The sequence below is a fragment of the Peromyscus eremicus genome, chromosome 1, assembly GCF_949786415.1.
Source record: "Peromyscus eremicus chromosome 1, PerEre_H2_v1, whole genome shotgun sequence".
NCBI lineage: Eukaryota > Metazoa > Chordata > Mammalia > Rodentia > Cricetidae > Peromyscus > Peromyscus eremicus.
In genome coordinates this window covers 159,776,423-159,784,990 of record NC_081416.1, presented here as the reverse complement: position 1 = coordinate 159,784,990, position 8,568 = coordinate 159,776,423, and the positions used below count along the sequence as shown (strand labels likewise).

The following is an 8,568-nucleotide window of genomic DNA, read 5'->3' as shown; positions in this document are numbered from 1 at the left end:
ACACGGAATAGGAGACCATGGTAAATGAAGACCACATGAGAATAGGAAGAAACAAAGTGCTAGAGAGGCCCACAGAAATCCACAAAGATACCCCCACAACAGACTGCTGGCAATGGTCGAGAGACAGTCCGAACTGACCTACTCTGGTGATGGGATGGCCAAACACCCTAATTGTCATACTAGAAACCTCATCCAACTACCGAGGGATCTGGATGCAGAGATCCATGACTAGGCCCCGGGTGGATCTCTGGGAGTCCAATTAGCGAGAATGAGGAGGGTTTATATGAGCGAGAATTGTTGAGACCAAGGTCGGATAAAGCACAGAGACAAATAGCCAAACAAACGGAAACACATGAAATATGAACCAATGGTAGTGTTTATTTAAGGCAAAAGTAATTATTCTCTTTGACTTTTATTTTCAAATAAAATAAATTCTTTGAACTTGGTATGTTTCCTATAGTGTATACTGTTATAGTAAACACACTCCTGTTCTCACCACACTTCCTCCCATTTAAAACCATTTACCCCTGTCCTTTAATCGTTACTGGTCTGGGACAGATCTCCTTCTGAAATTTCATGAAATGAAATACAGGATTCCATGTATACACTATCAAGCACCCACCTTAAAGAGAAAATATACAAGGCTGACCATCTTCCTGAGAAGAGTTTCATTTCATAACTATGTTTATCTCAAGTTGTTTCCATCTTTGAATTCATCCATTTAATACTTTAATTTATTTTGCATGTGTGTTTGTCTGTGTGTCGTCCATCTGAATTCATGTGGAACACATGTGTGGAGTGCCCACAGAGGATGGAAAATCATCCCTTGCACTTCACTGATGCTGGGAGCCTAGGGCAGAAGCTGGCTTCTGACAATGCCACATTGGAGGCAGCAGTCTTGGTCAGGATGAGCCTGGGACATGCACAGTGTGTTGGCCTCCAGCATGGACTTTGCAGACATGACTACACTGGTGGCAGAAGTTCACTTCCCCAAATGATCAACTCTTCTAGGAGAAGAAACCCAAATAGAAGATTCTTGGAGTTCATCATCCAATGTGATCTCATTACACTCAGCCCTGTCCTTCAACACACTCACAATGGAGCCCTTTGATCTCTTCCTTGGGTCATGGACTGATGATGATGGCTCATAAACCAGATCAACTGATACAGTTTCTCACCCAAATTCCCTCCTCCCATGTGGTCCTCTCCTTCCTGCCCAAGGCTACTGACTGTATGTACAGTGTATGCTGAAAGCACACTCACTCCTGGAAGGTGACACCTCATAGGAACCATAGACACAACTTCATCGATGATCTTTATAAGAAGCTCTACCAATATCCTGAAATACCCTCCTGAAAGGGGGATTTCCATGTCAGGATTGACTTCTTTCACTAGCACACACCACAGCCTCCATGGCTACTGTAAGTCTCCTGGCATCCTCTCCAACCAATCCCATCTGTTAGCTCAGAATCTGACCGTCGCATTGGCTGCTGCCCCGTTTATGACATCATTCTCCCTCCAACCCAACCTACCAACCCGGTAGGTTCTTGGGGGTTGCCATGGCAATGCCTGTAAACAAATTTGGATCATCACAGGTCACCTGTGACCAGTGACCAGTAAGTGCTGTTTGATACCAGACACACTTGCGACTCAGGTCAGCTGATCAGACAAGAACAACTAATTCTCTTGCTCCATTGTACTGTGGACTGCTGATACTCTCCCTCTGACCATGGCAAGTAAGGAAAGAATTTTTAAAGTATTAAAAAAATATGGGATCACTTCTCCCTTATTTTTACTACACTTTTAAATTTTTGTGTAATGGTTATATTATTGATGCTGATAGAGATACTGGAAATGAATGTCACATTTAGGTTTGGTTCTTACTGGGGTTAGAAAATATGGGTAAAGAAAAAAGACAAATCGCAGAGATGACCCTGATGTACACAAAGGCAGTTGGGAACTGCATGTTACAGATCACTACAGATTAAATAAAAAGAAAGAGGACATTATCATGTCGCAACCCATTATTATGCAGCCACATTGTTGAGATTAATCTAGGTAAAGGTTTCCTGTCACATATAGAATACAATATCCAGCTCTAGTCCCTGGCTCTTATACTCTATCCAGCCCATCTTCCACATCATCCTCCACAATATTTGGTTGTGTTGGATGTTATCAACATGGGCTGGGTACTCCACAGTCAGTTGTTCTCTGGACAAGAACCGACACACCAGTGTGTTGCAGGAATTTTCACAAGGATTCCCAACTAGGAGAGTTACAAGAAATTAACAAATACTGTGGAAGTGTTCATTGAAGAATCAATTTAACCAACTTTTAATTAAGAAACAATCTTATTCAGAGATGAACCCCGTGCTACATTAGAAATCTCAAACTGTCACTTGAAACATAGGCACTCAACATGAAATGTTATCAGCAGGTTTTATTCATGTAGTCATTTTGGATGTGTGCTGAATTTATACAAAAAATAAGAAGTAATGACTTACATAAAAAGTAGTGGAGAACAAGTGAAGGCAGATGGGATTCTTAGCTAAATACATTTCTTATCTATGAAATTCCTGATACATCATTTCATTAAGAAAGCTCACAGTAGAGCCAAGCTTGGTGGACATGGAAAGAACCTACAATGCCAGCACTCTGATGCAGAGGCAGGCCAGTCTGTGTGATTTCAAGGTCAGACTGATCTAGGTAGAGAATCTCTCTCTTTTTCTACATAGAGAAAGACTTGCACAGAACAGGACAAAGGCACAGGCATGAGAAGTTGTCTAATGTTCTGCTACTTTAAACACTTCTGTTCTGGGACACAAGCGTGACAGTACCACATCAGGTATCAGAACAACACAAAGCAGGGCAAAGAAGGGTGTTGTCTAGTCAGAGCAAGGGTCAACGTGGATCAAACAAGGAAGTGCTTGCCCACACAGGAAGAACAGGCAGCTCATCAAATGAGTGTCATCCTATCCATTACCAAGAATCATTCTGAACCATTTGTTTGGATTATGTGAGGGAAAATAGGTCCCAGACTCTCCCAGAAAGGACAAACTGCAGATAACAAAGCTGCTCATATAAGCTACACAGATTCCATCTCACTGTTCTTCCCACTTTCCTCTTCCTTCCTACAGAAAATTTCCAAAGTGCACCTTTCTTTGGGACAGAATGTGCTCTGCAGCCCCCTGTGCTTGTGCTGAGGAATGCCACGAACTTAGCAGGAAGTGTGTGCAACTTCTCCAGGGTCTCCACCCCAGCTCTGAGTTCAGCATGGCTCCTGCCATCAGACTCCAGCACTTGTTGCCAGCAGCTCATGGACAGTGCCTACTCCTACCTACCAGCTGGCACAACCATGGTGACTGCGCTGACTGATCAGGGCCAGAGCTCTGCCTCAGCACTCTCCTATTTAGGTGTTCTCCAGTGGGATCCCACGGGACGCACTGACAGGAGGGGAGCTGCACTCCAAAGTTTATTACACTTTGGTCTCTGGGGCATTTGCCATTATCTTTTTCCAAGATTACATATAGCAAGCAGAATTCATTTATTTATTAAGTCACTTTGAGTTTATTAAACTGGGACCCACTCCATAGTCCAGCATCTCCTAGGACTGACTACATCGAACAAGCAATCATTGAACTCACAAAGATCTGCCTGCCTCCCCCTCTGCCTCAACCACCATCTCAGCCTCTGCCTCCCCCACTGCCTCCACATCTGCACACTCCTCAGCCACTGCCTCAAGATTGTTGACATGAAAGGAATTCTCCAACAAGCAAGGTGGAATCAAGGTTCTTTCTGTAAGGTGCATAACCATGTTTCAGTGCATGATTTGATGAAGAGGCCAAGTGTACTCCAGGTTACATTTTTGGTACATGCCTAAAATCCAAAGAGACAAAAGCACATGTTTTTAGAGTGCAACTTCACTCAGAATCATTTGTTTTTCTGACAATCTGCCATGTTTCAGTTGTAGGCTGCACTTGCAACAAAGCCTGTGAAGCACAAACCTCATATGAGGTATGCTCATGCAATCCTGTGTATTTTCTTTCTTTTGTAGTAAAGTTATGATTACTTTCCTACTTCTAGGAAGTGGAGCATCTCTGGAATTGTATTCATCCTCTCCATAGAGTTTCTTGATGCATCTTTCTTCACAATATCTAACCCCCAACTACTGTGTATGCCCCAAATTGTTCATTCTAACAAGGGCTACGTCCAGTCTAACTCACCTAGAAACTGTTAACAAACCAGCATGAAAAGATCCAACTTCCTGAATGCAATGATCCTCACAGGGACAAATTTGAGTACAGCAGAACGATGGAAAACAATGGCTTAGGGAGTCCTCTGGTTTTATCACTCCCTGTGTGTGGCTCAATGACAGATTTTCACACTGCCATGAGACTACTATCTTCATCTTACACTTTAGGAGCAGCAGAAACACATTGGGAAGGATATCTTCTAACCTTGATATTATTATTTTAATCTTTATGTATTCAAACTAAGGGTCTTGTAAAATAATCCTTATTTAAGAAGTTCAGGAAGCATTTTTCATAATAAAGCAATTCACACAATGCTGTACTTGTATTGAATCCTCAATGTCATTAATTCTCATTGTACTATTCTTTGAACACATTCTTTTAAAACTATATATTGTATACTGAGCCCAGTAAATTTGTGACCAAGGCCTACCCTATTCCTTAACTCTCACCAAAAATCTTAGGCATTGGTCATATGCTCAACAGCATTGCCTTCAATGTCAGGAATGGAACATGGAGGTGTGAGTATCTAGCATCCATATATAGAGATAGCATCGGGAGATATTTGTCTGGGACTAGATACATATGGTATAATATGATTACCACGAGTTACAAGAACTCTCCTGCAATCACCTTGACTACATTCAACACTTTAGCTGAAATGGTTCTGTTGTGTGTAGACATCACATATTCCTTCTCCATTGCTCTCTTATTGGACAGCAAGATCAGCTAACATAGATATTCCTGAAAAACTCTGCGATCTGTACTGATGTGCAAAGCAATAACATGTTCAATTCCTTGGAATAGTATAGACGGAAAATGAGATAGATCTGGTGTTGGTGTTTAAAGTCACTCCATACTGAAATAGAGAGACATTATTATACCCACCAAGTTATTGGTGGGTATAATAATGTCTATTATTGGTCTATAATTTTGGTACAGCATCTCCAGGAAAATAAATGTAAGTTAAAAAATCTGAAAGATGGTATCCTGCATGGGTGAAAAAAATGGCAGTCCCTGAAGACATATGCCTGCTAAATGCTAAGTGCCAAGAGGGGGCTTAAGCCCCCTCTTGGCACTTAGCACCTGGTCTATCTCATTTTCCGTCTATACTATTCCAAGGAGAATAAGAGAGCAATGGAGAAGGAATATGTGATGTCTACACACAACAGAACCATTTCAGCTAAAGTGTTAGACATTATACCCACCAAGTTATTGGTGTTTCCTGTGGAAGCAATACTTAAAAGCCCCCTATATTCAGTCAAATCTCCATTTCTATTCTCTTGCATCAAGGAAGACCATTTTCTAATGGGCCTGGTGTTCAAATTCAAGTTATGTCTAGAATGACAAGTCAAGTTTTCATGAACCTCCATGGCTCCTTTTACTATGTACAGCAAAGCTTCACAACCAAAGACCTGTCTATCACTGCATCCATCTCTTCAATTACTTTCAAAGGTCTCCATCCAACAGATCATCCATCACAATGGGATGTTCCTTTGATTTTGGAATAGAAAGCCATGCTACTCTATTCTACCCCACTGCTCTAACTCTCACTTCAAATGGGCTCCTACTTGCAGGACACTCCCAGAGCTTTGGATGGACTGCTTTGCACATGATCCAGTTCTGAGTACCAGCCTGCCATCTCACCACAACAGCAGCCACTGAGACTCAGCAGCTGAAACAATGACAACTCTCTCCAACAGCAACAGAAACAAATACCAAAGGAAGGCCAGCAAGGAGGCAGACTGTAACAGTTACATCTGCACCTGAAACTACATTAATCTCCTGCAAAATTGCAAAGGTTTAGAAAGGAAATGTAGAGACCCAACCATTCCAGTCAACAAAACAACAGCATTTGTCTTCCCTCTAGACCTGGAACTCCTCAGTCACCAGAGATTTTGTGCTGGGTTGCAGTACAAGATTAGAATTCCCGTCTATGCATGTGTACACATATCAAATTGGAGAGTTATTTCGAATATACCTCACAACTCTGCCTTCTCTGTCCCAGTGTATACATCTCTCTGGATATTTTAGTATGGGGGAGAGACAGCCAACATCCTAATAGCACAAATGCAAGTAATTCTTCACCAAAATGGTTGAAGAGCCTGCTTGGTCTATGAAAGCCAGCCTGCTATCAGAAAGGGGGTTCCAGCTTGCGGCAAGTCTGACTCTTTCATAGCCTACTACTCAATCAATTCAGCGTTACTCTACTTTGGGCTCATAACTTAAACAGGAATGAAATAGTTTTCATATTCTGGGAAGTCCTAAGGACCTTCTTGGCCAACATCGCCTGAGGCATAAGCCCCCTCTTGGCACTTAGCATTTAGCAGGCATATGTCTTCAGGGAATGCCATTTTTTTCACCCATGCAGGATACCATCTTTCAGATTTTTTAACTTACATTTATTTGCCTGGAGACGCTGTACCAAAATTTTATTTTACCATATTTATTTGTTACCTCTTGAAAGCCTTTCTTTTCTAGAGAGCAACAGAAAGATAGTAGTAACTGAGAAGTTGGGACTTGGAAAAGAATTAGGAGGAGTAGAGGGTTTAGAAACTAAAATTCCTATAGGATTTTAGCATTAATAAGTTCATTACTACACTGAATAAAATAGAATGGACAAATGTTTAAAAATAAAGAGCACAGAAATGATGGGAATTAAACAAAGAACATAGTTCTATCTATTTATCTTTCTATCTATCTATCTATCTTATCTATGTATCTCTCATTTTTGCTCCATGCTCAGACTTCTCAATAACACAGGCCCAGACTAACTTCGGTCTATGCTGCTACAAGAACACACGTTTTTCAGAATGGTCTATGACCAGAAGCCTGGATGAACCTTCCAACTTTCACTCATTGCCACTTGGAATGTGTCACATTATCTGACAAGTGGTCAGTCATGAAGGAAACTGCAAGGGTAAAACACAAAGACAGCCTGCTGGCTTATAAAAAAGGACGGTCTTATTGTAGGGTTTTGCCAAGAACCACAAAACATGAAACAATCTGCATGCAGGAACAGGTCTACTGAGCTGGGCATGTGCCTGCTAGCTACGGCACTAGCTCAGTGTAAAAGAGGTCCCAAGGGACAGTGCTGACAGCTCATGTGAATGCAGGAGGAGAGATAAACAGGCTCCAGGGTCATTTTCAATGAGGACTGACAGACACTGTCATAGTAGTGCTTGTTGAGGCAGTTAGAGTAAGAAATGTCTATAAATGCACACTACACCCATGCCATAAGACAGTCTATGAACCCACCAGTCAGTGACCAAAGAGAATCATAACAATCAAAACCAAAATGAGGAAACACACAAGATTTACCCATATTTAAACAATATATCATATTCCTGTCTAAGAAGATACACTGAGGTGGGAAATGGGTTGCCCTTTTTTTTTCAAATATAAAGAAATTTTGTAGAACAAATGAGCCAGCCAAAAAAAACACACCCTAGCCCTGAAACTAGAGTCAAAACGGTAAAAAGGGCCTGTGAAAAAAACACACTTTGGCCCTGAAACCAGAGTCAGAGAAACACACTCTGCCCTTGACCCACTCAGCACAAAAACCAAACAATCAGTAAGCAGGAAAACCTACCCAAAAAAATCGAACCAATCTCTGGGTTTGTCCAAACTCAGAGATTGAAATCTGAGCAATTCTCACCCTGCAAAGATTCACCCTGGAAAAGCTCCCCCACTAAGAAGCCATACATAAGTCCTGTACCTGTTCAGTTGGTAACTGCCTTTTTTCTTTCTGGCAGAGGCAGTCATGCTTCTAGATTCTTCCCCGAAAATAATCTCTTGAATGAGGTTTGGAGGAGACCATCTTTTGTCAGAAGTGAACAGAGCGGAGAGGGAACATTAGCCACAGTGGAGCCACCTTGGAGCAGAGCAGAGCAGAACTGTAACACTTTCCCTGGGGGAAACATTCCCCTAACAAAGCAGAGTTGTTACTTTAGGGAAAGCTTTCCCTGGAGCAAGGATGAAAGCTGCTATGCTTAAGTTCACTTTGTGCTATTCCTTGGCTCTCAACAGCCAATATCCCTTTCCATCCAGCTGCAACACTTAAAAAAACACCACCATTTTTTCATGTAACCCACCACCACATACCAACAAACGCCTTTCGCCTCCAGGTATTCCAGTCTCTTTTTAGCCCTTTCTCAGAAAAAAGCATGGCAGAGAATGCTAGAAGCACAGGATTCTGCAGAGACTGTTGCCAGGAGGAAGAAGCTTTAGTAAATGTCACACTCATTATATTGTGGATAAAGAGAGAAGATGGCCAGACTCAATGACAAACAACCTCAATACTGTAAGAAGGGAGAAA

The 8,568-nt window shown here is 41.8% G+C and overlaps 1 long non-coding RNA gene across 1 annotated transcript; it reads right to left on the bottom strand.

Moving 5' to 3' along the window:
* Nucleotides 1–358: 358 nt before the first annotated feature.
* On the bottom strand, nucleotides 359–8,288 carry LOC131922925 (uncharacterized). The gene is made up of 2 exons (XR_009382435.1): nucleotides 7,969–8,288; nucleotides 359–622 (listed from the first exon to the last, which is right to left on the bottom strand). It is a non-coding gene; the product is annotated as an uncharacterized LOC131922925 (long non-coding RNA).
* Between the last annotated feature and the right edge of the window lie 280 nt (nucleotides 8,289–8,568).